Genomic DNA, 25,634 nt, shown 5'->3' with positions numbered 1-25,634 from the left:
GCTCAGCAAACATCCTTTTTTTGGTCATTTTTTTCCTATAGCTTCTCAGAGCAAGTAGTATAAGCCACCAAAGGCCAGAACTTGAATGTCTGCAATGTGGCGAGCACTGTGTTAGGTGTTTCAGTAATGTTATGTTAATCTTCAGAAAACCCCTGAAAGGGAGATATTGTCAACTGATGAGTAATTTGAGGTTTAGAGAGATTAAAGAACTTGCTCAAAATCACACACCTCGTTTTGAGTAACAGTCCTTATTAAAATATCTGCCTATTGAGGTTATGTTTGGAGAAAAAAAATCTGTTATTATTTAGTGATAAAAAGAGATACTTATAACCCAAATGATGTCTGGGATAGGAGATCTAACAGGAATGTGGGTGCAATCGAAGTAAGTCTAGCCATCAGTTAAACTTGGGTGAATGGGGTCATATACATAAGGGTTTGTGTATCATTTTTTCTACCTTTGTGTATGACGGAACTTTCCCAAACTGAACAGTTTTTAAAAGTAAGTAACCTGAAAAGTAAAATTAGTATAAATTGGGGGCAAGGAGGAGGAAAAAAGAGGATGTAAATGTGTAATGACATTCACCTTAGCCTTCAGCTATGTCCATTTAGAGCTAATCTTGGGGCCATATGCTCTGAATCACTTCATACGCACAAGCAAATAGGTACTTTGGTATCTTATTCAAGAAAAAAGTGAACTTGTTTCTTAGCAATTATTAGATTCCAAGCTGTTGGTTTCAATCCTAATCATACTTCTCTGTGTAAAATAAACTATAATCATAATTATTAATTAAATAAAAAACCCAAAGACTAGTTTATCAAATACTCTGGCCTCTCTCTCTTCCCAACTCGATTTAGTGTGCTATTTCACTATTTGTTCATTCTTTTTAACGTCAAAGTGGCAGGAAGAGAACATATAGCTTAAACCAGCCAATTCACTTTTAAGCAACTCTGTCAAGAGGTTTTTTGGCAGCAGGTGCTGTTTCTGATTAACAGATAATTAACATAATTACCTGTTTTAATACTTTTCCTGCCTCGTCCCCAACTTTCATCAGTCTAAAGTAAAAGGAGAAACAGTAAAGCCCATCTAAAAACTAAGTTAAAATAGCACCATTGAAAAAAATTTGTCATGGTGACTGGTATAAATCAGCGGGCACCTATCCCAGGATGTCCTCATCACCACCCCACCCTCTGGCTTCAATGGCAGTCTTGTTGCCATTTTCAAAAGCTCCACAGCTGGTAGCTTGCCAGGAAGTACTCCTTACATGTTAGAGGCATGCATGCCTAGGCACATATATATTATTGGGAAACCTCCAAGGAGCTCTGGGATTCAAAAGTTGGACAAAGGAATATGGTGCTTAGGAATGAAACCAGAAGCTTCAGATACAGGCTGTTAGGCCAAGGTCTCAAGGACTAGCCAGCCAAATGAGGCAGGGAGTTAGAGAAGCAGGCTGGAACGAAGCTTGAAGGAGAGCTATTCTTTTTAGACATATTTTACCAGAGTTGAAAAGCGGGTTTGATTTGTACCTTCTGTATGCTTAAATTAATCCACTCCCACAAATACAAGACACGATATCAAACACGGTTCTCTGGAATAACTTCCAAGCCTGAAACACCCACTCTCAAAGGAGTGATTTGAAGTTCTTCATCTATGTGTTGCTGCGAAGGCATTTTGTAGATGTAATTAACATTCATAATCAGTAGACTTTAAATAAAGATTATCCTGGATAATCTGGATGGGCCTGACTCAGGCCCATCTTTTCCAGAAGTCCTGCCTGTGGACTACAACTTCAGCTCATGCCTGAGAATTTCAGTTTGCCTTTCTTGACAGCCAGCTCTACAGATTTCACACTTGCCCCCTAGCCGGTCCCCAACATTGTGCAAGTCAATTCCTTGCAAAAAATTTAATATATATTTCCTAATGGTTCTATGTCTTTGGTTGAGCCTTGGTATAGTGATTGAACATAAGTATTTCTAAGTATTATGCATAATTTGGACTTTGTATTTAAAAAATTTTGTAACTTATTTATTTTGAGAGAGAGAGAGCCCAAGCAGGGGAGGGAGGAGCAGCGACAGAGGGAGAGAGAGAATCCCAAGCAGGCTCCATGCCATCAGTGCAGAGCCTGATGTGGGGCTTGAACTCACAAACTGTAAGATCATGACCTGAGCTGAGATCAAGAGTCGTGGATGCTTAACCGACGGAGCCACCCAGGTGCCCCTGGACTTTGTATTTTAATAGCAAATACAAATAATTTTGTGTGTATATAGGAGAGTGTCTGTGGGGTTATACACATATACGTGTTCTTTTTTTGAGTAGGCCTGACCTTGGGCTCCCATGTCCTTCCTTATAATCTCCGATTCTAGTAAGAATGCTAAGTCAGTTTAACCATATCTGCCTGGGTTCCTCGCCTTCACTATCCCCCAGGTGAGGTCTGATTACCCTAGCCTGTTTTCAGCAAGAACACTGCTCATTCAATCTAGCAATAATCCTCCACACCCCAATGTTTCTTCTTCACAATTTTCCATCCACTGACCTCCACACCCTGCTCACTGGCTATAAATTCCTACTTATGCATTCAGAGTTGAGCTCAATTCTCTCCCATATTATAAAACCCCACCACAATAGCCCCCCCGCGAATAAAGTATGTCTTCCTGTCGTTAATAGTATCGTGAATAATTTTTTCTTTAACACTTCCAGACTATTTTGATCACATAATTCCCAGTAAAAAAATTTTTTTACCATTCATTCCAAACTGGATAAGCTAGATTTCAAGAAGTCTATACTGTTATATCATGTGCACAATTTTTTGAGACAAAAATGGAAAGAAAAAAGTTGAGATTAAAAAGTAAATACAAACAGGTAGTAGTATTCTCTTCCTGCACCTCAAGACTCCTCTTGCATTTATCTCACTTTGAGGCCACTGTTTAACCTACTTCCCATATAGACACTATATAAAAAGGATTCCAAGGTTCACATCTTAAAAGGCAGTAATGGCACCTGTTTCAATTTCTATTCTTACATTCTCAACAAATAGCGATTTAAGCTTTTTCTTTTTAAGTGGGACACTCTGGGAGCTTCCCAAAGAGTGAGCACTTAGGACAGTTAATACAGATTAGCCAAATGTGCTCATGATTCAGTCACTCAGTTGACTCATCACTCAGTTAAACACTGCTCCTCACCACAGTAATAGTCTTGACACCTGCAGTTCTTAATGTTTTTTATTCTTGGTCATCTGAATTTCATTTGTATCCCAAATGTGAACCATTAATTTGAATTAGGAGGCAGGGGCACCTGGGTCGCTCAGTCGGTTTAGCGTCTGACTGCTGATATTGGCTCAGGTCATGATCCCACAGTCGTGAGACTGAGCCTTGTGTCGAACTCCATGCTTAGTGTGGAGCCTGCCTGGGATTCTCTCTTTCTCTCTCTGCCCCTCCCTCACTCACACATGCTCTCTCTCTCTCTCTCTCCTAAAATACATAATAAACTTAAAAGTAATAAATTAGGAGGCAAAAGGAGAAATAACACTAAAATGCTAGATAATGGAAAGCATTAAAACTTATAATTCTGAATTTTTGCCTCAGGGTAACTTTTATATTCACAGATTTCACTTAGTACATGATATAGAGTATTAAAAGGAGAAATGTTGATTACACTCAGTTTGGCTCTTCATTTATTGTGAATAAAAAGAAATATTATCTTCCATGGTGTATTTACAAACAATCTGATACTCTTGGTCATTTAGAAACAAGACACAAAAAAATGATAAAAATAATTTGATTTTTTTAAAACAAAAATGTAATAATTCCAAACATCAGTCATAAAAGCAGTTTTTGCTTGGCTTTAAAATGTACTTCACTTTAAATCCAGAATGTGGAACTATTATACATCATAAAATCGTGTTTTTTTCTTACACGAATTAAACACTTCATATTACCTATTAATTAGGGTAAAAAATGTCGAAAGGGAAAAGGCCACTCAGGAGAAGTTTTTGGTATTTATACATTGATTTTTACTTTTGCCAAACACAAAAGTGATGTAATATTACCAAATGGGCCCAGGGAAGTGAAAGTTCATGATTCAATAAATTTAGCGAAACCCTGCCTTAAACCAACATAATGTTTCCATAAAGATTGAAAATGGACTTCATAACGCAATCTTGAACAATGCACAATGCGTGTAACCTTCTGAGATTGGTCATGCTTAACATTTTAAACTACAGCACTATTTTCCTGTCATGACGGCAGCCAGTTCTTCTTGTCCTATCAACACTTGATTTATGTGAGCAGCTGCTACCCACACCGAAACAGTATATATAATTGCCAAATTTAGGGTACTTTTCAAATATTCGCGAATGTAGACTAATATGAAAATCAAAGACCGTTTTGTGGCAATGGCAAAATTTTTACAAACCAACAATCTTACTATTCACTTAATACGGTATTTACGAACATCTAGCACAGCGTCCAAGCACAAGCCGTAAAATGTTTCAAACACTACTATTTATCTTCACAACACACATCAAGTCTTTTCAGTTTCTCTAAGTGTCTTTCAGCTTTAACGGTGCTGATCAGTGAAAAGATAAAAAGCACAACGGAACACATCAAAACCGCAGTAAACGTCAGCGGGTGTTAATCATAATGAAGAACCTAGCAGCAACAACCACATTTAAAGCGACAGAACTTGAGCGTCCGGGACTACAAATCCTAGAGTTCCTTGGGGCGGAGGCAGAGCTACTTTCAAATTGATAGCTCTTTCGGCCAATGACACAGCCGACGCAAAAGGTGCAAAAGAGTAGTTTCTTTGCGTTCAAACACTGAAGTCATACTTAGAAGTTATGAGAGTACGTGGGTATTTCAGGACCCTAACTATTAAGTATTTCTTACTCACAGTAAAATCTTCGTAGTCATTGTAACAATTTCTCTACCTGAATTTGGCTCAGTGGAAGTTACAGCATCCAAAAGAAGGAAGGAAGTCACGTTGCCCAAAGTCATCTGAATGGCTCAGCCGCCCGAAAAAGAGGCGGAAACCGCTTTATTCTTGCCCTTTATTGGCCACGCAGCCAGGAGGCGTAAACCGTCACAACCAATGAATCGTTGAAACTTCCGTTAACGTAGCGTAAAAGGGGCGGTACTATGCGGGACTATACGTAAACCGAGTTTACTCAGGCGCAGTCGTCCTGTTTTCGCCCAATCCGGAGAGAGGCTGGCTCCTGGCACTTCGTTGCCCCTCCCCCCTCCTCTTACGCTTCCCCGGAGCTATGGCCCGCCTCTCTGCTGCTGACCAATGCTCTGCATTTTCCTTTGCGCGTTTACCCTATCGGAGACGTAGGGGGTGGAGTTCCGGTCGTAACGCTGTGCGCCTTGACAGACCTCGCGTTTCCTCCCGCGCCGGTTGAGGGCTTGCAGTTGAGGTATATTTCACGGGGTCCGGTTGGGCTCGTTGACGGGCAGGTCTCTGACGGACGGCGACAGTGTGGGTTGAGCCTAGAAAGCCGCAGTCGCTGATTCTGTAGCTCGAGGAGTTCTGAGGGAAGTGGGGAGGGCCTGGGGGGAGAGAGACACGTGTTGAAACTTCTGGTGCGGGGTGGGAGCCCCTGGACCACACCCGTGCAGTCCCTGCTCCGCGTCCTTAACGCGGGTTAGGTTTTGGGATCGCTGGCCCCAGCGTCTCCTGTAGGTTATCTTTCGGTAAAAGCGAAGCGCCGTTCACCAAGTGTTCAAGAAAGGGTACCCAGGGCCTGTTTTTATTTTTCTCCTGTGCCTCGCTCTTTTCTTACCTCTCGAGTTTGTTAATTTTCGAGGTCGGAAAGCAAATTTTAATTTGGGAAGAGCCGTCCTGTAACATATAACACAGACTGTGAGACCAGCTATGTTAAGCACTGTGCGTATATTATCTCATATAATCCACACAACAATCTAAGGGGTAGTAGTATTCCTGTTCTCATTTTCACGCGAAGGAGCAGACTGCTTAGTAACTCGTCCACATGTTTTCTTCAGCCCGTCTCTTGACAAACTTGAGTGCGGCATTCGGTTTGCGAGGACATAAAATTAAAACATGCTGTTGTAAAATGTTGCTTCTGTTTTCTTTCCGAGCTTGAAGTTATTTCAGAAGCCAGTGCAACATACCCATAGGTATATTGATATTATCGATGTAAAAGATCATCTGGTAGAAGACCTTGGACTAGGGGCCGTTTCCACCTTTTCAGCCGCATCTTCCTCAACTGCAGAACTGAAATCAATACCAGACATGACTACTACCTAGAGTTGTAAGGGCCAAATTAGAGACTGGATATAATATATAAATTACTGATGTTAAGTTTCTATGTCTTTCTGCTTTTCAGATTCTTTCCTGTGGAGGCCAGACTAGCATTAAATAGCATAGATTTTTTTGATAGATATTTTTATATATGTATTTTTATATATTCTGTATGTATAAAGCAGTGGTAATATGCTGCCTGCTATCACATAAGCGTGAACTACCTCTTTTTTTTTTTTTTTTTTAAGATTCCCCCCCCCCCTCCCCATTTAGTCTGCTGTTTTCAATCCCACTGAACCCTCAGCCTTCATAAATCATTTAGGTAGCACTTGATTAGGAATGGGAAGAGCATTGAGAGAGACCAGGATGCTTTCAACCAGATTTTCCATCATCTGTTGTCTGGCTTGATGAGTAACACTTGCATTGCGAGGTGTCCATGATGTTCTTCATCATCAACAAAGGATGACCGTGGCAGAGGCTTTGGTTGCATGGCTTCCAGCACTGTAGGCTTTAATAACCCCTGCTTGAAGAGATTCCACCAGTGTCTCTCTTGATCGACTTCACAAACATTTATCAGCTTATTCATTTAACGTTTGTTTTGAAAGAGAAGGTGCGGGGGAGGGGCAGAGGAAGAGAGAATCCCAAGCAGGCTCGGTGCTGGCAGCGCAGAGCCAGACTTAGGGCTCGAGCTCACCAACCGTGAGATCATGACCTGAGCCAAAATCGAGTTGGACGCTTAACCGACTGAGCCACCGAGGCACCCCCATTTATCAGCTTACTGAGGATATGATAAAGCATATGACCTAACAGCCAGATGGAAGAGAGGCATAGAGCAAGGTGTGCAGAAAGGGTGCGAAGCTTCCATGCCCTTTCTAGGTGTATTACTGTCTCCAGTCTTCTCATGGTCACCAGTCTGGAAACTCCAAAATTCGTCTTAAGCCTGTATGGCCCCTCTTACCTATTTATTCAGGGTTCAGGACAGTGTTTCCTATAAATGCAAGTGTGTTACTCATCTGGTTTGTATTCTACCTTGGATGGGCATAGATAGCAAAAAGTGAAAATAGCTCGCATAACTACTTTTCTCAGTGCCAGTTCCTCCTGGAAGATCTGAGCAGAAGATTCATTTCCTTGCCCTTTTCAGCTTCTTGTGGCTGCTTATTACTTGGGCTTATGGTGCCTTCATCTTCCAAGCACGGAACTCCAATCTCTGCTTCCATCATCACGCTGTCTTCTGTGCTCAAATCTTCCTCTGCCTTCCTCTTATGAGGGCACTTGTGCTTACATTTAGGTTCACCTAGATAATCCAAAATAATCTCTCCATCCCAAGATCTTAGTTACATAACTCCTTATATATGGAACCATTTATAGGAATCAGGTTTTGGGTATCTTTGAGGGCCATCTTTTAGGTTTACTACAAAGGGTATAAAGAAGGGTAAAACATCCTATTCTAGTGTGGCTTAAAGTCTAACAGGATGTGCTATAAGGGGGGGAAAAAGACTTCCAGATTGCTGTGAAGTGAACTAAGTTCATTTCACATAGGTTGGTACTTCTCCAACTTTTCCTCGGGAAAATAGTGGTAAATGAATATTCCAGTGATAGCTGAACACAAAGCCTGCATTAACAACTTCAAAGAATGAAATTTCTTTGAATTTTACTCTTCTATTTTAAAAACTCATGGATTTTTGTATTCCACTTCATAATATGCCGTGTTTGATATTCTTCTGAATTAGTTGCCACATCATAACTTTGCTATTCTAGGGATTTAGACTTTTGTGGCTTATAATAGCCAGTTTACTCTAGTCATTGATGTGTCCTCTGGTTTAAGAAGCATGACCTCAGATGATGGGGATTCATTGTAAGGAAGCCATTTAAGCAACCCGGTAACTACTCTAGGTCCCATTGTTCCTATGGCTAGAATGTGCACTCGGCTTCATGGAGAACTGGAGTGACAGTCCCTCATCATTGATACTCTCCAATTCCCCCAGCAAGACAGCAGCTCTGATGACTTTAGGTTTTGGTCATACCTTCAGAAGAAGATAGCCCAACTGTTGCTCTTGTGTCTGCTTAGGAATCATAATTAGGAGACAGGATCTCATGAGTCAGGTTTGTTACCATTCAGTATGAATGAAGATGAAAAAGAGCCCAGCTCTGAGTAGGCATTCATTACATAAGAACTATTCAGTAAAGATCTCTGTGCCTTGTGTATGGAGTTGGAAGGAGAAGCATGTGTGGGCCATCTATATGGGCAAGGCCTGGAAGTGACCTACATTACTTTTTCACATGTTGCTTGGGCTAGAACTCTGATACAAAGTGACACCTAATGTCTAGTTGTGTGCCTCACTAGTGGTCTGCTGATGAATTAGTCTCTGCTATGATACTTAGCTGCTTAAGATTTGTTCTCAGCCCGCAGCTTTAGTTTCTTCACCCTGTGAACTCTCCATGGCAGCCACGTGTCTCTAGACAACCTTATTGGACAAAGTACTTTTTTTTTTTTTAATTTTTTTTTTCAACGTTTATTTATTTTTGAGACAGAGAGAGACGGAGCATGAACAGGGGAGGGGGAGAGAGAGAGAGGGAGACACAGAATCCGAAGCAGGCTGCAGGCTCTGAGCGGTCAGCACAGAGCCCGACGCGGGGCTCGAACTCACCGGCTGTGAGATCATGACCTGAGCCGAAGTCGGACGCTTAACTGACCAAGCCACCCAGGCGCCCCGACAAAGTACTTTTTAAGCTGGCCCCATACCAATGCTATCGTAGGTCCGCAGGAAAAAGCTTCGTATCCTTTGCCCTGACAAAGTCTAGATGTACGGACCAATAACCATGTAATGCAGCCATTTTCTTTTGTTCTCTGAGGAGGTAGCCAGCCACAGTCTTAGACTTTGCCAAGTGTGGATTCTATATCCATAGTCTACAGGGGACCAGATCAAGGTCTGAGTTTGAGCTACTCATGCTTGGGTAAAATGGGAACAAGGAAAGAATTCCACAATATTTTTTCACAAATAACCTCTAAAGAAATTCTTTTTTAAGCGTTTTCACTTTGGTGATTGTATTCCCTGAAAATGGACGTCAAGTTAGTGGTTGCAAAATTAGTTTTAGGTCATCTTCTTTGCGAGTCCAATGCGTGTCACCTGACTTAGGGATGTGAGGGTATAGTATACGGTTTATAGGCTAGAAAAAAAAAATTTTAATGTCTATTTTTGAAGAAGAGAGAGAGAGACAGAGTGTGGGCAGGGAGGGTCAGAGAGAGGGAGACACAGAATGTGAAATTGGCCCAGGCTCTGAGTTGTCAGCACAGAGCCCGACTTAAGACCAGAACTCACAAACTATGAGATCATGACCTGAGCTGAAGTCGGATGCCCCAGGCACGTAGGCTATGAAATTTTTATTTTTTGTACAAAGTACAGTTTATTGGGCATTTTCCTGATGACTAATTATGTAACTGATGTTTTAAAAAATTCTCCCAGTAGAGCACTGAGTGACTCAGTCGGTTAAGCATCCAACTTCGTCATGATCTCATGGTTCGTGAGTTCGAACCCTACATTGGGCTCTCTGCTGTTAGCACAGAGCCCACTTTGGATCCTCTGTCCCTCTGCCTCTCTGCCCCTCCCCCATTTGTACTATTTCTCTCTCTCTCTCTCTCTCTCTCTCTCAAAAATAAAAAGAATTAAAAGAGAATTATCCCAGTAATACATTTTAAGTAATTTCACTTGTTGAATGTTCCTGTTTGGTTCCCCAGCCCTTTCTGTGCCTTGGTTTGGTAATAATCAAATCTAGGTGAACTATCTTTGAAACTGATCATCTCTGGGAAGCTAGCATTTCTCAGAAAATAAAAACTTCCTTGGGTTTCCCAATCATCAAACAGAATCATTTGATTTTATAAGTTGCCTTATTTGGTTTAGAAGAAACTTAAATGATTGAGGTAAATGGTGGTTAGAAGTGATTTTTGGTTTTTACTCTTGAAAAATAGTACTATTTCAGGGTCACATTATTTCCCACTTAAGCATTTAAAATTGGATTCACTTAGTGTTTTTTTATCAAGTTTTTTATTTTAATTCCACTATAGTTAACAGTGTTATATTAGTTTCAGGTGTACAGTGTGCTGATTCAACAATTCTATACCCGGTGCTCATCACGATACGTGTGTGGATTTATCTAACTTTAAATGCAATTTTTTTTCTTGGATTTCAAGTCCATTTTGGCTGAGTTAACTGGTTCATCATTTCAGCTAGATATATTGTACATCATAAAACAAGATCTTTAGCAAAACTCTTAACATTTTAAGGATCATAACCTTCATTATGTGTTCTTTATTATTTTCCAAATTTTCTTGCCTAAGCATTAATTGTCATGAAACAACTTGAAAATCATAAGCATAAAGTTGTTGGCAGCATGATGTGATAGAAGAAGCACATGGAGTCAGAGATCTTTCTATTGGGGTGCCTGAGGGGCTCAGTCGGTTAAGTGTCTGACTGCGGTTCAGGTCATGATCTCACAGTTCGTGATTTCGAGCCCTGCATTGGGCTGTCTGCTGTCAGCACAGAGCTCACTTCAGAACCTCTCTCCCCCTCTCTTTCTGCCCCTCCCCATCTCTCTCTCTCTCTCTCTCTCTCTCTCTCAAAATAAATAAATAAACTTGGGAAAAAAAAAGCTCTGGGGCACTTGGGTGGCTCAGTCAGTTAAGCGTCCAACTTCAGCTCAGGTCGTGATCTCACAGTTTGTGGGTTCGAGCCCTGCGTTGGGTTCTGTGCTGACAGCTCGGAGCCTGGAGCCTGCTTCGGATTCTTTGTTTCCCTCTCTCTTTCTGCCCCTTTCCCACTCACACTCTGTGTCTCTCTCTCTCAAAAAATAAATAAACATTAAAAATTTAAAAAAAAAAAAAAAAAAAAAAGAGGGGCGCCTGGGTGGCTCAGTCGGTTGAGCGTCCGACTTCGGCTCAGGTCACGATCTCGCGGTCAGTGAGTTCGAGCCCTGCGTCAGGCTCTGGGCTGATGGCTCAGAGCCTGGAGCCTGCTTCTGATTCTGTGTCTCCCTCTCTCTCTGCCCCTCCCCCGTTCATGCTCTGTCTCTCTCTGTCTCAAAAATAAATAAATGTTAAAAAAAAAATTTTTTTTTAAATTAAAAAAAAAAGAAAGAAAACGCTCTTTTTATCTAGACCATACAAAATGTTTAACTTTGCTGAACTTTAATTTACTTATTTGTAAGTATAATACTACTACTTGTCTTACTTAACTCTCACAATTGTGAGAATCTGATGAAATGACAAATACTGTAGTCCTTCGCAAAATGTGATTCTTTTATTAAGATCATATTAAGTATTTACTGTACTTTTTTTAAGTAGGCTCTATTCCCAACATGGAGCTCAACATAGGACTTGACCTCACGACCCTGAAATCAAGGCCTGAGATCAAGAGTTGGACTTAGCTGACTGAGCCACCTAGATGCCCTCTTTTGTACTTTTAAAGGGTTCAAATTTATCATTAATTCTGTTGTGAGCTCCACTAGTTAATGTGATTTTTTTTTTTTTTTAGAGCTCTACCACAGTTTTTTTGCCTCTTCATATGTTGAATGGACCAAGAAATGATAAAAATCCTGTTGAGCAAGTCTCTTAAGTTAATGTTAACGAATATTAGTCTCCAAATGTCATTTGCTAACAATATCGTTTCATAGGAAATTTTTTTAATATTTATTTTTTTATTTTTGAGAGAGAGAGAGGGAGAGAGTGCACACATGCGAGCAGGGGAGGGACAGAGAGAGAGGAAGACAGGATCCAAAGTGGGCTCTGTGCTAACAGCAGAGAGCCCAGTGCAGGCCTCAAACTCATGAACCATGAGATCATGACCTGAGCCAAAGTCAGATGCCTAAACAACTGAGCCACAGGTATCCCAGTCTCACATGAAAATTAAAAGAAACCTCTTCTTTCAAAGACTAGTAAGCTTAGTGTGCCATTATAACTAAAACTGATAATTTATATTACTTCACTTATCATGTCAGTTAATATTTCTTTTACATTTTCCTTAGTGTTAGTGTGGATGCTGAGATAGGTGATGACTCTGTTCTCTTTGTGGGCATTCTTCGTGATCATTGTTATGATTACTTTTTATTGTCTTTTTTAAAAAAAAAAATTCACCATTCCTTGAATTATAGCAGAGCTAGCGGTTAAGAGCACAGATTTTTAAACCAAACTGCCTGAATTGAGCACTGACTGCAATTAGTAGCTCTATAATCTTGGGCTGTTTATATGTAACCCTTCTGCGTTTCAGTTATCTGTCCATGAAATGGGATAATTGCAAGTACTTCATAGGCTGTTCTGAGAATTACATGAGTAAATATTTGTGCAGTGCTTAAAACAGTGCCTGACAAACCTGATTAAATATCTTTCTCTGATTTTATTCCATATCATTCATCAAGTAGGAATGTGAAATAATAGCTAGGAGAGAAAAAGCTCTAGGTCGAGGCTTATGTGTTAAATTTACTATATCTTATAGCATATATAGATTTTAAATCTTTTTTTAAGCTTGTGAATACTTGGAAATTTGCATGTCCAGACAACTAAAAGTTATGCTGAACTTCACATCATTTGATACTGCTTTTTATCTTAAATTTTTGCTGGTATTAAGACTTTCCACATGTGTATGCTTTAAACATTTTAACTGTATGTTGCTTGGTTATATAAATGATATTGATTCATTTAGTGCAGATGAGAATTATAATAACAACCTTACATTTGAATGGCCATTTAAAAATGCTTTGTAGAACATGTCTTTTATATCATTTGGGGGTCAGCGTAAGAAAGCATTTAAGAGTGTGGGCTCTAAAATCAGATTTCAGTTCCAGTCCCTGCTATGCATTTGTGAACCATGTGATCTTTGGCAAATCACCTGCCTTTTCTAAGCCCCACTTTTCTAATTATGGGTAAATAAGATACTTACTGTATAGGGCTGTCCCCAGGATTAAATGAGATATAATGCATAGAAAGCATTCAGAATAGTACCTTGGATACAACAAGAGTTCAATATATCTTAGTTACTATTAATATCATTGATGGAGGGGCGCCTGGGTGGCGCAGTCGGCTAAGCGTCAGACTTCAGCCAGGTCACGATCTCGCGGTCCGTGAGTTCGAGCCCCGCATCAGGCTCTGGGCTGATGGCTCAGAGCCTGGAGCCTGTTTCCGATTCTGTGTCTCCCTCTCTCTCTGCCCCTCCCCCGTTCATGCTCTGTCTCTCTCTGTGCCAAAAATAAAAAAAAAAAAAAAAAAAAAAAATATCATTGATGGATACAAAAGAGCCAGTAAGAAGAATAAGTGGAAGTGTGAGAAAACCAAGATTCAGAGTAGATTCAGTGATTTACTAAAGGTCATGTGCAAAAAAAAAAAACAAAACAAAAAAAAAAACCCACAAAACAAAACAAACGAAAACATGCTCCCTCACTTCTAGGGCAGGTCTTTTCCCGTAACCCCTTTTCAGCTCACTCATATCAACCAAGTCCACCAGAAAGACATGTTCCTTTATTTCCCACTGTGTTTCCAATTCTTGGCCACTTGTCAGGATATTTTCATCTTGGTTCTCATTCAATCAGAGTCTTTCCCTTTCTTCGTGAATCCTTCAGCCCTGTGTTACTTGGGCTTTTAAGTTGTTACCATGCATGACAGGCATCTATTTTCAGGAAAGGAAGAAAGGAGATATTGAAGCTAAATTTTTCGTAATGGTTAGGTTTTTTAAGCTTGTGATTCCATTAGCCTATCATTTATTTGTATTTAACGTAGCACTGAATTATTTTTACAAAGCTACTTTATTCCCTCTAAATTCTCCCCTCTTTTATCCCCCTGAGATTGTAAAATCAAATTGAACTTTTTCTTAGGAATTAAGAAAGGAGTTTGAGAATCACACAAATCCCTTGAGCCATTCTAAAAATAGGAAGAATACAATTTATGAATCATTGGGTTATTTTGGAAATCTTGAATGATTAAAATGTGGATGTATCTCTTTTTGGCATCAAAAACGTATGTATATAAGCAAAGCACATAGTATTTACTGCATTATTCTGGAAATTTGAGGTAATTTGATCCTATAACTCATTTCGTGCAAGAATAGCATTTTGAACATAGTTTAATTCCAGAATTTGAGTATATAGGAATATCTATTAAATTACATTCACACCAGCAGGTGTTTATTGAATGCTTTCTGCTTCTAGGGTACTATGTGCGATGGTAAAGTGATATTCCCAAATCCCAAGCCTTTTCTTAGCTTCCTCAGTTCTCCCTTCATGGTGTTTTCTGTAACTTTATAGGTTGAGATGAATTGATCTCAAAGCTGTGGTTATGGGTATCATGGATGTCAGTGTTGATACTGTTTGATTTATTTCTTTTTCCTTATTTCTTTGCTTTCTCCAGAAAAGGGATGGCTGCCTCTGTGGCTTGTGTGTGTGTGTGTGTGTGTGTGTGTGTCCTACCTTTGTTGTTGTTTCACATATCTGTGTAGTTCCTTACCCTTGCCTCTTTGTCCTCTATGGATTGTGTTTTGTGTGTGTTTGTATTTTTATATACCTCTCACAGGAAGTAGGATTTTGTGAGGTAGGCTATAGAGTTAGCCTCAGGCTGGTAGAGGATTGATACTAGAGAATTGGAAAACATGGTTCATGTCCTTAAGAGATATATACTCTATAGTACACAGAAACGAATATAAATATGTAAAGCAGCTAGGGATAAATAACACTTCAATATATTTGGTATGCGATTACTGCTATGTAAATAACAGACAATATTTTGGCATTCAGAGTAAGTATAAACCTACTTTAGGCTAGGTTAAGAAAAATGTGGTACTGGTAGAATCTGAGCTAGATCTTGAAGCATGGGTATGACCTAGATAACTCAAGAAAACAATATAGGATTCTTGGAGAGAATGGCAACCTTTTTTGCAGTTTTATTATTGTAGGGAAGATATTTTACCCGTTAAAATATTGATATGTCTGGGGCTGCTGTAAAATACAGCATGTGATTCACAAGTTCAAATGACTGCAGCCCATGCAAAAACAAAAGAATGTATATGTCACTTTATAAAAATTAAGTAGTTTTAGGTACTTAAAAAATGTTTGTGGCATCGCATGTTTACTTTTATTTTCCACTTTGTGTCATGCTGAATGTCAGTGTTTTTTACAACATGAAAATAATTTCTAAGAACGTTTTTTTATATGATCTTACTCTCATAGGAAGTAAAATTTGTCCTATTCTTGCCATCTTTTTCCAGGAATTAGAGGTTAAATTGAGTATTTCCTGTCCTGTGTGTGTGTCAGGGGTGTAGAGAAAACATATTTCAGTTGCAGATGAGGGGTAATGAAAACTGGATAAAAAATGGAGGATAATGGCAGGGTGAACAGTGATGAGATAGATGTGAAGGGCGATTTTCAAGGGAGGCTTTTTTAGTTCCTTGAGTCTTGTCCTTTGACTTTCTTTAATCAAAGATGATTCTGTGATGTTGAGCCTAGGTGGCTGAGAATACCATATCGTTAACAGAGATGAAGAATACAGGTGTTTGAGTTATATTTTGGGTATATTTAATTTGGAGTTTTGGCAGCATGTTCAGGGGTAGAGGTCTAGGCCAACATTAGAGCTATGGGGTTGGAATTTTGGAGAGAGATCAGGGTTGAAGATAAAATCCAGGAGTTTACATAGAGGTGATAATTTACGTTGCATGGGGAAGAGAGGAAAGAACAAGTAAGGAAATTCAATCTCACTTGTCATGATTAACAACAGAAATTTGAATAATTACTAATAAGTTATAGCATCTTTCTCTTTAGACTGTAGTTAAGTCCTTAATGATATATATTTTTTTCCGTTCTCTAATTTTTGGACCTCTTGCTAGAGGGCAGTAGTAGTTAATTCCAAGGGCAAGGAAAGCAAGTATTAAAAGAGTTTGATGGCTTAAGTCTAAGCTAAACATATTCCTGTGTTTCCTAAACTTACATTCGACAGTACATTATTTTCAGTCCTTTTTATCCTTCACATCAGATCTGTTAAGTGTGAAATCTTTTTTCTCTTAATATCCGGCTTTTGCAGGATGGTTCAAGAATTAGGCCTTTTGTTGGTTATCTCTGATATCAGGATCTTTCAATATGTTCAGAAGAGAGGAAATGAGTTTAGAATTTAACTACATTCTGATCTTCCCATGATATGGCACAATGTAGTTAGGAGATCTCATCTGTTCTACTGTAACTTTACACAAGTATAAGACTATAAATAGTTATGTTCAGGGTTTTGCCATTATTTTGATTTCATTTCAGCAGATCCCTTTTGGACATTCACCCAATTTGGAGTATTAAATAGTGAATCTACCTTAAAATGTAAAGGAAAGTGTCAATCTATAAATATTTATAAGATATTGTCTGATTGTGTGAGATACATTGACATGATTGTAAGATATCCAGTGTCGGAATAACACTGGTTAACAGTGGAAACTTAAAGAATTATTAATATGTTAAAGTATCTTTCTGTTTGGAGACTTTTTTGGGGAACATTTCATTTTGTGAATTCACCTTAGAAGTATCTAGTCTTTCTCACTCTCCTGCCCCGTGTGTGCACATGCACAGGCACGCCCGTATGTGTATGCATTTTCACTTCAATCTCAGTTGTCATGATTAACAGCAGGGATGTGTGTGTATTTGTTTACTTATACACAGTAGAATTTATATCTGATAGTGTACTCTGCAGGTTTGTTATTTGACACTATTGTATTTCTTTGAAATTTTCTTCTAGGGGCGCCTGGGTAGCTCAGTCGGTTGAGCGTCTGACTTCAGCTCAGGTCACGATCTCGCGGTCTATGAGTTCGAGCCCCGGGTCAGGCTCTGGGCTGATGGCTCAGAGCCTGGAGCCTGCTTCGGATTCTGTGTCTCCCTCTCTCTCTGCCCCTCCCCCGTTCATGCTCCGTCTCTCTCTGTCTCAAAAATAAATAAATGAAAAAAAAAAAAAGAAATTTTCTTCTAGGTCACTTACTGGTCTTCTTCTGTATCAGGCATCATTCTGAGCATTTAGGATGTAGTAATTAAGTTATTCTTTTTAACAACCCTCTGAGGTTGCAACTGTTACCCCTGTTTGAAGAATAGGAAGCTGAAAGACATATCTTGTGACACCAGGATTTGAACCCGAGCATATACCCGTTCTCTTAAACTACCATGCAAGGCCTATTTCTCTAAGCCTCAGTCTCCTAGTCTAAAAAGCAGTAATAAACAGACCTATCTTTTAGGGTTTTGGGTAGGGTTAAATGAAGCAATGCATGTGAAGAGGCCGATGCTGGATCTAGATATTAATGATCAGTTACTATTAGCTGTTGGTTGGCCACTTTTCTGATTTTCCTCTGGTGCTTTTGTTCTTTGTCTCCCTTGTAGTTTATTCTTCGCCGGCCCGTTCTTTAAACAATGGTATTCTAGAGTTCCACTTTTGACCTGCTATTTTATAGCATTCTGCATAATTTCCCTTCAGAAGGTTTATCCACTTTCCTAGTTTTTAACTACTGCCTACTACCTGTAATCTGATGACCCAATTCCATACATTGCCGCCAAGCTATAGCCTGTTGTATCCAAATGTCTGCTGTACATCCACCTTTGGGCATCCCCACGTGTCCCTTGCACTTGATGTGGATAAAACTGGAAAATTTTTAATGTAAAATGGAACTGAAGGATATGAAGTGGAGAACCTCACACATGCACCCGCAGAAAATGGAACTCAAAAGACCGAGACTGACTTCTCACAAATAATCTGATTTATAGAGGGTTGAAATTTATCCTCTGACCAATGAGCATCCACCAAGAATGTCTTCCATCTTCAAGCCAGTGAACTTGCTGCTTGGCCCCTTGCTGGTCTTTCCCCTCTTACACTCCTTGCCCATAAAAGCAACTCAAGTAAAACCTTCAGCGGACTCCCTACAGCTCACTGAAGTCCCAAGTTGTAGTTCCTCTACTATTCCTGAATAAACTCAGTTTCTGGCAACTTGACTTTGCCTTAGTTTATCTCTCTTCTCTTAGGTAGACATTACATAGTATCAAAGTGAGATCTGAAGAAGGTGATCACCAGGAACACCAACCTCCAGAAATAAGTGAGTTTCCTGCACTTGAGCCCTTTGCACTCATAGCTTGTGCAAGTCAAGGTAGCTTTCAGTTTGGTAAGTTTGCTCTCAGGTCTTGAGGTGCCTCCTTTGGTGGAGCTCTCTGACTTTATTTGGGATCTGGAGATGGGTGGATTGTCCTTCTGGTATGTACTCTTTTATTTCTGATAATGGGATCCGAGTCATCTGAATTTTCTAAGGGTGGCCCCCCTTGGGGAACCCTCGCTGGTTTTATGTTAAAAAATTACAGCCCTTCCTCACACACATGTTTGACTAAACCAGTTTTACTAAGGATAACCTAGAACTCCAGTGACCATTATGTGGAAACTTTGATCTCCCCAAACTTACTTTTCTCTGAACTGATTTAGAAGACCATGTTTACAATACTAAACAATCCAAGTGGGATGGTTATTTTAATTGGTATCTGGAAGCTTCCAAATGTGTTCAGGATTCTAAAATTGCCTCCTTACAAAATACTGTTGCTAAATTAAAGCAAATAAATAACTAACAATGTGTAAGAAGAAAACACCGGAGGCCTGTTCCTGCTGCTAACCAAGGTCTTTCCTAACTTTACTATTCTACCTCCTCTATCTTCCTGTTTGCCTTCTCTTAACCCTTTACCCTCTCTCTAAACTTCCTTTCTTTCCTATTACTGAAACCTCATCCACTGATCTCATTAAAACCTTCCCTTTCAAAATTAAACCTGAGGATTCTAAACCACCCCAGATTTCCTACACTCCATGGACAAAGGCCAAAGTTAGGACTATAAGAATTTTCCCAAGGTAACTGGGGTCTCCATGCATTTGTTGAGGAATTCATTATTGAAAGTATAACTCGCCAAACTGCTCTTCCATTTCTTATCAGTTAGCCCACATGCGTATCAGAGAAGGTCAAAGTGTAGCAATGGATTAAAACTGCTGTTTGGGGAAATCCCAAACAATCTCTAGAGTTTAAACTAAACCAACCACCAACCCTTTTATATGATCAGGCTTGCAGACTGGACAAAAGGCTACATGAAGCCATTCCTAGGGCCTTCCCCAAACCCGTGGACTGGAACAAAATTCAGGCACACACTCAAAAGCCTACCAAATCTGTCCATGACTAATAAAGCAGACTCTACATCATTTTTTAAAATTCTGGACTTTCCATAGATGTTGAATCCATGCTGGTGGCTTTTAATTCCATGTTCATGAATGGCCTAAACAAGGACTTCTTCCTGTTGGTCAAAAGAACCCATATAGAACGGGAGACAGTGTGCATCCCTGACTTTGTCAATCTGGCTAATCAATTACTTGCACCCTAGAGGATGACACCAGAAAAAAAGACAACTAATATTTTGATTCTTTACCTTGGAAAGGTAACTTCCAAGGTTTCCAATATGGAAACTCCAAAGCCATCTTCTAGAACTATGTCATTACTGCAAAAAACCTGGCCATTGGAAAACAGAGTGCTAGAAATGGACTCAGGAGCTACACTATCAGTAGCTACACTGAAAGAGTACACTACAATTAAAGAGTCTTCCTCTAAAATATGCATGCTCACCCAGGGGGCGCCTGGGTGGCTCAGTTGGTTAAGCGTCTGACTTCGGCGCAGGTCATGATCTCACGGTTCATGAGTTCAAGCCCTGCATCAGGCTCTGTGCTGACAGCTCGGAGCCTGGAGCCTGCTTCAGATTCAGAGCTAGCCCCTTCCCTAGCTCACGCTTGCTCTCTCTCTCTCTGTCAAAAATAAACTTAAGAAAAATCAAAATAAATAAAATATGTATGCTCAGTGAGGGTCTTTTGTTTTTTTACTTTTTTTAACATTTATTCATTTTTTTGAGAGTCAGAGACAGTGCAAGCAGGGGAGGGGCAGAGAGAGAGGGAGACACGGAATCTGAAGCAGGCTCCAGGCTCTGAGCTGTTAGCACACAGCCTGAATCGGGACTCGAACCCATGAACCGTGAAGTCATGACCTGAACTGAAGTCAGACGCTTAACCAACTGAGCCACACACGTGCCCCAGATAGTGGGGGTCTTAAATAAACCACAACGTGTGCCTATTTCTAAGCCCATATGTTTTTGTCTGGGACTTTGGCAAGTTGAGCTACCCATTTCTCCTCAATGATTTAGTTCCCACACATTAGAAGGAGATTTCCTGGAGAAATCTAATGTTGCCATTTTTTTCTCTCAAAAGGGAAATAACCATTGAGTTTGAATCCCAATAGTTAGGAAAATTCAATCCTCTTTGCCCTTCCTTGCACTCTACAAGCCAAGGAAGTCTAAACTTCAAACTCATCCCTGCTGTTAAACCTGGTAACCCCCACTTTTTGGGCAAAATCATTAACAGATGCAGGCAGAGTTCATATTGCCCCTCCCATTAAGATCCAGATTGACCCCTCAAAAAACTCTCCCAACAAAAAAACCAATATCCTATAAATAAAGCTTACAGGGCATAAGGCTTATTACAGAGGCTAAGTCTCAAGGACTCGTTATCCTTTGCACTAGTCCTCGTAATACCCTATTTTGCCTGCAAAAAATCGAGTGGCTGAGGATGGAGATTTGTCTAAAACCTAGGGCAATAAATAACATTCTAAGTCCCTGCCTCCCCGTCATCCTTAATCTCCACATGCTATTGGTATCCATTCCTACTGGAAGCATTTTTTTTTTTTTTTTAACTTTGATTGACTTATGCAATGGATTTTAAAAGATCCTTGTTGGTAGGGATAATTAATATCTTTTTGCCTTTACCTGGGAAGGATAACTGTATTCCTAGACAGTCATGCCTCAGGGCTTCACTGAGAGTCTATCTTCTCACGAGTTTTAGAAGCTGACTTAAATGACAAAATTCTCTGGAGGCTCCATTACTACAATATGTGGATGATTTGCTTTTTTGCTTGCCCTTCCAATGCTCCTCACAAAAAGAGAGTGTTTACATGTTGAAAATCTTAGCCATTGAAGGACATAGGGTCTCAAAGGAAAAATTACAATTTTTCCAAACTGAGGTTTGATATTTAGGACATTTAATCTCATAACAGGGACTGTACCTAGTTTAAAGGTTTCAAGACATTTTCAACTTTCCAAAACCTAAAGGCAAATGTCACTTACAGGTTTTTTTTGGGCTAGCTGGTTATTGTCATAATTGGACCCCAAATTTCTCCTTGTTGGTTCATTAAGGAGTATTCCACATATACCCCATTGTTTGGGATGACCAAGATAGTTTGATCTTTAAGACCTTGAAGGAAAGCTTAATAAATCCCCCTGCCCTTGGATACACAAATTATCAGCTACCCTCTTTCCTTTTTGTATATGAGAGAGAAGGGAATGCCCTTAAAGTACTTACCCAAAAACGCAGGGGCTATCACTGACATCTGAGTTACTGCACCCAAAAATTAGATTCATTTCCCTGAAGACACCCACCACACCTTACTTACTTACCTACTACTGCCGCTTTAGTTAAAGCTACCAAAGAGATAGTTATGGGATCCTCTTTGACCATCTTTGTACCCTGGTCTGTCAGGACACTCTCACATTCACACCACACTTAACACGTTTCAGCAAACTATCTCACCTCCTGTGAAATCCTCATATGCACTGTCCCCCATATCACTCTTGTTCAAAAAGCAGAAGTTTTAAATTTCAATTAACAAGTTTTTCTTTTCTAGGACATGCTTTTTGTATTCTAAGAAATCTCCACCGATCCTATGGTCATAGGTTCCCTATTTTTTTCCTTGGAATTCTGTAGTTCTTGCTCTCATGTTTACATCTATGATCAATTTTGAGTCAATTTCTTATTCTGACTTCTCCTTTGTCTGGTATTAAGAAGCCACTGTAGCTTTCCTTTTATTAATGTTTGCATGGTATATCCTTTTCTATCCATTTACTTTTAATCTGCTTTATATTTAAAATAGTTTTCCTTTGGACAGCATATGGTTGGGTCTTGCCTCTTTCCCCCCTCCACAAACCTGAGAATCTCTGCCTTTCAATTGAGATGTTCAGATCATTTATATTTAATGTAATTGCTGATATGGTTGGATTTAAATCTACCATCTTGCTAGTTGTTTCTAGATTTTTTTATTTTTCTCTTTAGTTCTTTGTTCCTTTTTTCTTCTTTCTTGCTGTCTTTTGGATTAAGTGTTTTTATAATTACATTTTATCTCTACTATTAGTTTGCTAATTTTACCTGTTTTTTCCTTTAGTTGTTGCTCTAGGGTTTACAATGCACTTCTTTAACTTGTGTAAAGTCTACCTTCAAATAATATATAATATCATATATATAATATGATAGTTATATATATAATATAATATGATGTCATATGTGTTATATAATATATATAATAATGTACTTCTTTAACTTCTATAAAGTCTGCCTTTAGATAATGTGATAACAAATTGTGGTGTAAGAACATATATTGCAGCATATGTTTCCATTTCTTCCCTCCCATCCTCTTACTAATGCTGTCATGTATTTGACTTTTAATAACACTCTAATATGTTGTTACTATTTTTTGCTTTAAACAGCCAATTGTTTTTTAAGGAGATTTTTAAAAGAAGAACAGGGTCTTAAATTTACCCTCATATTTACCATTTTCAGTTCTCTTTATTCCTTCATGTCAATCTAGATTTCCAGTACTTGTCTGGCTGAATAACTTTCTTTAACATTTCTTATTTTGCACACTACTGGCAATGATTCCTCTCAGCTTTTTTCTGATTGTTTTTCTTTTAGCCTTTTTTTTTTTTTTTTTTTGGAAAGGTATTTTTGCTGGGTATAGAGCTTTGTGTTGACAAATTTTCCTTTTCTTTGAATGCTTTAAAAATGTCATTCTTTGTCCACTGACTCCCATAGTTTTTTTATATCTCTTAGCAGTCACTTCAAATTTCCCTCTTCCCCCAGCCCCTGGCAACCGTTAATCTTTTTGATGTACAAGTTTGCCTCTTCTAGACATTTCATATAAATGGAATCATACAATATGTGGTCTTTTGTGTTAAATATATGGTCTTAGCATAATGTTTTCAAGGTTTATCCATGTTGTAACATTTAGCAGGACTTCATTTCTTTTTATGGCAGAATAATGTTCCATTGCATGGGTATGCCATATATTGTTTATTCACTCATCCATCAATAAACACTTGGGTTGTTTTTTGCTATTATGAATAGTGCTACTGTGAACAATCGTATACAAATATTTGCATGAACATATGTTGAACTTTATGAGAAACTACCAAACTTTTTCACAGGCTGCTACATTTCACATTCCCACTGATATTGTATAAGGGTTCCAATTGCTTCACATTCTCACCATCATTTATTGTTTTTTGTTTGTTTTGTTTTTAATAGCCAATTCATGATCATTTTAAAGTCCATTATTTGGGTGATCTCCATGTCTTTTCTAGTCATTGCCTTATTTCTTGACAATTTGTTTTTTTTTTGCTTGTGTGCGTCTCTTTTTTTTACTTTTTTTTTTTTAATTGAATTCTGGGTATTGTATGTAGAAGAATAGTAGATACTGAGGTAAAAAATATTTATTCCTGGAAGTGGACACATCTCTGCTTCTATCAGACTGTTAGTGTTAAGGATTGAATAGTCTAATCAGTAGGTGAGCTGGCTTAGGTTTTGTTGTTGCTATGGTTACCTTTAGTACACTACAGACTTGAAATTCTTCAGCGGTGGGCTGTTAATATCTTGTGCTTAGTATTGCGCCTGGTATGCTGAAGAGTTTTCCTCATTGTTCCTCCTCCACTGTCAACTTTTAGCAGGCCCTGCTTACCTATGCCAAATAAGGCATTTCATGACACTGTCTTCTTCCTCTTTCAGCCACTGATGCTTTTCACTCAAGGTGAGAATCATGGTGGAAGCAGGGGGTCATTCTCCTCCATGATGGTTTGTTTGTTTTTCAAATGCATATATCTGTGCATAATCACCACCCACAAAGTTCTCCTGTTGTCCTTCCCAGTCCGTATCCCCCTCAAAAGATAACCAGTATTGTGATTTCTACCATTTTAGACTTGTTTTGCCTGTTTTTAAATTCTGTGTAAGTGAAATTATAATAGTATCCTTCTGTTTCAGGCTTCTGTCACTAAACAGTTCTGAGATTCTTCCATTATCGTCGCATGTACCAGTAGTATATGGTTTTTTATTGCCATGTAGAATTCCAGTGTATTAATATACCACAGTCGATCAGTAAAGACTATTTAAGCAATTGGATACTTGTCTAATTATCTAATTAACCATCTTGTAATTTTCTTAAAAACTTGTAATTACCCTAAAAGTAACATGCCAACGTTGGCCTTGTTGCTAAGGCCAGAAACCTAAGAATCACCCATCTTTGTCACCTCTCCCCATACCCTACTTGCAGTCTAATCAGGAAATTCTGTTTATTCCTCTTTCATAATTGTGGCCTGTATCCAGCCATTTCTCTCTTTTATATCTGCTGCCCAGAATTTTGCACAAACCTTTCACTTACTTCCATTCTTCCCCCAAGGTCTATGCTCTAGGCAGCAGCCAGAGGAATCCCTCCACAAACGTCTCTCACTTGCTCTCACCTGGCTTTCCTTCTCACTTAAGAATAAAATATACGGGCGCCTGGGTGGCTCCTTCAGTTAAGCATCTGATTTCGGCTCGGGTCATGACCTCACAGTTCATGAGGTGAAGCCCTGCGTTGGGCTCTGTGCTGACAGCTCAGAGTCTGGAGCCTGCTTCAGATTCTCCCCAACCCCCCACCCCCACCTCTCTCTCTCTCTCAAAATAAATAAACGTTAAAAATAAAAAAAATAAAATTGAAATTTCTGACCGTGGCCCTCCAAAGCCCTTATTTGTCTCCAGCTACCTCTTTAACCTTATTTCCTGTACCACTTTCCTTCTCTGACTCATCTTCAGCTGCTGTGGACCACTTGCTGTTTCTCTCTGCCCAGGAGGCTTTTAGCCCACACCCTCATTTCCTTCTGGTCTCAGCTGAAATGTCACCTCATGGGAGAGATTTTCCTTTATTTATTTTTTGAAGTTTATTTATTTATTTTGAGCGGGGGATGAACAGGGGAAGGGCAGAGAGAGAGAGAATCCCAAACAGGCTCTGTGCTGTCAGTGCAGAGCCTGAAGCGCCAGGGCTCAGTCTCACTAAGTGTGAGATCGTGACCTGGGCTGAAACCAAGAGTCAGACCCTTGACTGACTGGGCCACCCAGACACCCCGAGATTTTCCTTTAATGACTGAATCCAAAAGGCTTGTCCTGCCTCATTTTCCTGGCCTTAACCAGTATTATTTTTCATACCACTTTGACTTTTCATTATTATAATTAGTTATTTGTCTAATAGCT

General features: G+C 39.3%; 1 protein-coding gene across 3 annotated transcripts in view; it reads left to right on the top strand.

The window, feature by feature from the left end:
• Positions 1-5,310: 5,310 nt before the first annotated feature.
• The window catches only part of WDR89 (WD repeat domain 89), a 36,323-nt gene continuing 15,999 nt past the window's right edge, over positions 5,311-25,634 (top strand). Inside the window, exons 1-2 of one of the 3 annotated variants that reach the window (XM_019451590.2) lie at positions 5,321-5,408; positions 18,266-18,336. The gene's annotated coding sequence lies outside the window, so the exon portion shown is untranslated. Of the gene's footprint in view, positions 5,409-18,265; positions 18,337-25,634 lie in introns of all 3 variants that reach the window. The other 2 variants (XM_019451592.2, XM_019451593.2) reach the window with 2 other exon arrangements.

This window comes from Panthera pardus, unplaced genomic scaffold (genome assembly GCF_024362965.1).
Source record: "Panthera pardus isolate Hobbes unplaced genomic scaffold, ASM2436296v1 HiC_scaffold_24, whole genome shotgun sequence".
Classification (NCBI taxonomy): Eukaryota; Metazoa; Chordata; class Mammalia; order Carnivora; family Felidae; genus Panthera; species Panthera pardus.
The sequence above is the reverse complement of the archived record's forward strand: the minus strand, read 5'-3'. Positions and strand labels throughout refer to the sequence as shown.